This window comes from Myotis brandtii, unplaced genomic scaffold, assembly GCF_000412655.1.
Source record: "Myotis brandtii unplaced genomic scaffold, ASM41265v1 scaffold11, whole genome shotgun sequence".
Classification (NCBI taxonomy): Eukaryota; Metazoa; Chordata; class Mammalia; order Chiroptera; family Vespertilionidae; genus Myotis; species Myotis brandtii.
In genome coordinates, this window is record NW_005353752.1 from 1,406,834 (window position 1) to 1,411,948 (window position 5,115).

Genomic DNA, 5,115 nt, shown 5'->3' on the forward strand with positions numbered 1-5,115 from the left:
AAGAGAGCCCTAGCTAGTTTGGTTCAGTGGTTGGAGCATTAGCCCGAGGACTGAAGGGACCTGGGTTTGATTCTGGTCAAGGGCACATACCTCAGTTGCAGGCTCAATCCCTGGCCCCAGTCAGGGAGTAAGCAGGAAGCAACCAAATGATGTGTCTCTCTATATCAAAGTTTCTCTCTCTCTGCCTCTCTCCCTCCCTCCTACTCCCTCTAAAAACCATTGTAAAAAAGTATCCTTGGGTGAAGATTACAATAAAATAAATAAAGATAGAGGACCCAAATAAATAAAATCAGAAAGTAAAGAGGTGAAGTAACAATTGACACCACTGAAATACAAAGGTTTGTAAGAAAATACTACGAACAACTATATGCTAACAAATTGGACAATCTGGGAGGAAATGGACAAATTTCAAGACACATACAATCTTCCAAAACTCAAACAGGAGGAATCAGAAAAACTGAATAGATCAATAATAACTAATGAAATTGAAGCAGTAATCAAAAAAAAATCTCTCAGCCAATAAAAGTCCTACGCCAGACAGCTTCACAGGGAAGTTTTAAAAAACTTTCAAAGAAGAACTAATACTTCTTCTCAAACTATTACAAAAAAAAATGCAAGAGGAAGGAACACTTCCAAGCTCTTTTTATGAGGCCAGCATTATAGTAATTCCAAAACCAGATAAAGACAGAAAAAAAAATTATAGGCCAATATACCTGATGAACAAAGGTGCTAAAATCATCAACAAAATATTAGCAAGTAGGATCCAGGAATGCATTAAAAAAAAACACAACATACACCAGGACCAAGTGAGATTTATTCTTTGGATTCAAGGCTGGTACAATATTCACAAATCAATAAATGTGATACATCACATCAACAAAATGATGAATGAATATTACATGATCATATCAATAGATGCAGAAAAAAAGCCTTGGACAACATCCAGCTTCCAGTTTTGATAAAAACTCTCAGCAAAGTATGAATAGAAGGATCATACCTCAGAATAATAAAGGCCATATAACGACAAACCCAAAGCCAACATTATACTCAGTTGGCAAAAATTAGAAGTGTTTCCATTAAGAAAAGGAATAAAACAGGGATGTCCACTTTCACCACTCTTATTCAATGAATAAGAGTTGTGCAAGAATGTGCCTTCCTTCGCCTGGCTGCCGCACCGCCTTCACTCCGGCTGAAGCCACCTTTCGGCCTTCACTCCGGCCCAGAGCCGTCTTTCTGCCTTCCCACACTGCCCAGAGGCCCGGAGCAGCCTGCGTCATCACCATGTCAACCACGCAAGTGTCCCGCCCTGCCCCCCGGCCACTCAGCACCTTCGCGCATGTGCACTGCCACAGGCCCACCATCTTTGTTGAGCTGATGTGCATACTCATTCCTGATTGGCTGTGGGGCATCGTGAAGGTATGGTCAATTTAGATATTTGTCTATTATTAGTGTACATAGTACTGGAAATCCTAGCCACAATGATCAGACAAGAAGTAGTAATAAAAGGCTTCCAAATTGGAAAGGAGGAAGTAAAATTGTCATTATTTTCAGATGACATGATATTGTACATAGAAAATCCTACAAAACCCACCAAAAAAATACCAAAGTTGATAAATAAATTCGGTAAAGTAGCAGGATACAAAATTGACATCCAGAAATCAATGCCATTTTTATACACCAATAATGATCTCCTGAAAAAGATACTGGAAAAACAATCCCTTTTATGATTGCCAAAACAACAACAAAATAAGACACCTAGGAATAAACTTAACCAAGGATGTAAAACATCTGTACTTGGAAAAATACAGAATGTTAGAAAAAGAGATAGAGAAAGATACAACCAAGTGAAAGAATATATCTTATTCATGGATTGGAAGAATTAACATCATTAAAATGTCTATACTGCCCAAAGCAATCTATAGATTCAATGCAATCCCTATTAAAAATGCCATGGGCATATTTTACAGATCTAGAACAAGTACTCCAAAAAGTTATATGGAACCAAAAAGACCCTGAATAGCCACAGCAATCTTGAGAAAGATGAACAAAGTAGGAGGGATCACAATACCAGTTATGCTACAAAGCTATTGTAATCAAAACAGACGTACAGGCACAAGATCAAGCATACAGATCAATGGAACAGAACAGAGACTCCAGAAATGGACCCAACCCATTATGCTGTATTAATATTTGACAAAGAAGGCAAGAACATACAATGGAGTCAAGACAGTCTCTTCAATAAACGGTGGGAAAATTCAACAGGTACATGCAAAAAGAAAAAAAAAAGAAAAAGAAAAGAAACTGGGCCACCAACACAAGAATAAATTCAAAATGGATTAAAGACTTAAATGTAAGTCATGACACCATAAAAACCTTAGAAGAAACCATAGGCAGCAAAATCACAGACATCTCATGTAGCAGACTTTTCATTGATACATTGCCTAGGGCAGTGTTCGGCAAACTGTGGCTCTCGAGCCACATGCAGCTCTTTGGCTCCTTGAGTGTGGCTCTTCCACAAAATACCACGTGTGGGCGCGCACGTACAGTGCGATTGAAACTTCATGGCCCATGCGCAGAAGTCAGTATTTTGTAGAAGAGCCACACTCAAGGGACCAAAGAGCCACATGTGGCTTGCGAGCCGCAGTTTGCCGACCACTGGCCTAGGGGAAGAGAAACAAAAGAAAAGATAAACAAATGGGACTACATCAAAATAAAAAGCTTCTGCACAGCAAAAGAAACCAGCATCAAAATGAAAAGGGAACCCACTGTATGGGATCCATATTTGCCAATGATACACCTAATAAAAGGTTAATTCCAAAATACATAAAATATTCATGCAACTCAACAAAAGAAGACAAATAACCCAATTTAAAAATGGGCAGAGGACCTTAAAAGACACTTCTCCACACAGTGCATACAAATGACCAAGAGACATATTAAAAAATGCTCAACATCACTAAACATGTGAGAGATGCAAATTAAAATGACATTGAAGTATCATCTCACATCTGCCAGAACGGACACCCTCAATAAATCAACAAAGGACAAGTGCTGGCAAGGTTGTGAGTTAAAGTGAACCCTAGTACACTACTGGTGGGAATGCAAACTGACGCAGTCACTATGGAAAACAGTGTGGAGTTTCTTCAAAAAAAATTAAAAATGGAACTTCCATTTAACTCCATTATCCCACCTCTAGGAATAAGTCTTAAGAATCCTGAAACACCAACCAGAAAGAATATATGCACCCCTAAGATCTGAAACAGCCTAAGTGTCCATCTTGAGTGGATAAAAAAAGCTGTGGTACATTTACACCATGGAATACTATACAGCTTTAACAGAAGGATCACTTACCCTTTGAGACAGCATGGAGGGACCTGGAAAGTATTATGCTAAGCAAAATAAGCCAGTGGGAGAAAGACAAATATCACATAATCTCATTTATATGTGGAATCTAATGAACAAAATAAACTGATAAATAAAATAGAATCAGATGCATGGATATGTGGAACAGACCGATGGATCTCAGAGGGAAGGGGGCAGGAGGGCGTAAGAGATTAACCAAAGAACGTATATGCATATACGTATTGTCCATGGACAGACAGAAGTGTGGTGAAGGCCTGGGGAGGGGCAGTTTGTGAGAGGAGGCGGGCGATGGGAGGAAAATGGAGGGGGACATCTGTAATACTCTCAACACTAAAGATTTTTTAAAACAGGAATCTATTTGGGAAAAAGAAAGGATTGCAGTCGTGTACGTGCAGCATGGTGAGCCATGTGCAAGTCCTTGAGATAAAGAGGAAGGAAGTTCTGTGCAGAGGGTAAGAGGAAGTTAAGGGGAGGGATGTTATAATCGTAGAGCTGCATCATAACCATAGAATTCTTCCTGTAGGATTTTTGTGTCCACCATAGAGTGTGAGAGCTCCTCCCACAGGCCTTCCTGATTCCTGTCTTGGTTAAGGTCTCTCATAAATTTTGAAAGTGGTAGTTTGTTATGACAGCCCCAGGAAACTAACACAGATACTGAGGCTCATTAAGGAGAAAGCCTGCCCGAACTCACTCAGCCAGGGTTCAAACTGAGGTCTCCTGGTTCCAACGGCCATGCTTCTTCTCTACTCTACATAGCCCATCAAGCCCAAATGAGTGCTGGAAACTGCATGATGGCTCTTCACCAACCATGACTGCGCCAGCAGAGACACATGGGAGGAGGGAAGGAGCAGGGTGCTCTTCCAGGAGAGGGCTCCCCCTTTTCTCATCATGGCAGTTGTGCTAGCCAGCTTGCTCAGAGCAATAACTCACATAGAATAACTGCAACTCAATGGTTCAGGGAAGAAATATTTATCCTAGGAATACAAATCTGGTTACAAAAGGCTTAATAACAGTAACAGCAATAGCAATGGCAGAATAATCAATCAGGTACAAAGTTTTGTTTATGAGTTCCGCCACTGAGTCAGATAGAGCAATGTTACACTGTCCCCATGCTAACTCTGCTCCTTGACACTGTTTCTCATCTGAGGAGATGGGGGCTCAGAGAGCTTAAGTGGCTTCCTTAAAGACCTGCATCAGAGAAGTAGGGATCTGTGTTTCAGCCCTGTGGACTGACTCTATGCCAGGTGCTGCCCTGACATAAAACCATTACACAGGTGGAGCTCAGGAGACAGTACACAGTGTGCACTAGGCCACTTCTGTGAGGCTCCCAGACCAAGGTCTCCTCCTCAGCTTCTGGGGACGATGCATTCATTCTTTTAGACTCTGGGCTCAAGAATATTTATTAGTCAGAAAAAAAAATAGAAGAAAATAAATATAGAAAATTAGAGGATTGCCTGGGGGATCCTAGATTACATGGGAAGAGATGGAGGTGGTGCCCGCACCCCCACTGCTAGTACATGCATATTCAAAAATAACTAGACAAGTGGATAAAACTCGAGCTTGCAGAGGAGGAAGTTGCCATGGGCTTACTGACCAGCACCAAGAGAGGAAAACTGGTTGGGGAGCCGAGTCCTCATGGACTGCACTTTATGTGCCCTTTCGGTGTGTCGGTAAATTTCCAAAGCCTTCATCAAAAATTCATAACATCTTATTTAAAAGACTCTATTTCAGTCCAGCAGGTGTTGCTCAGTG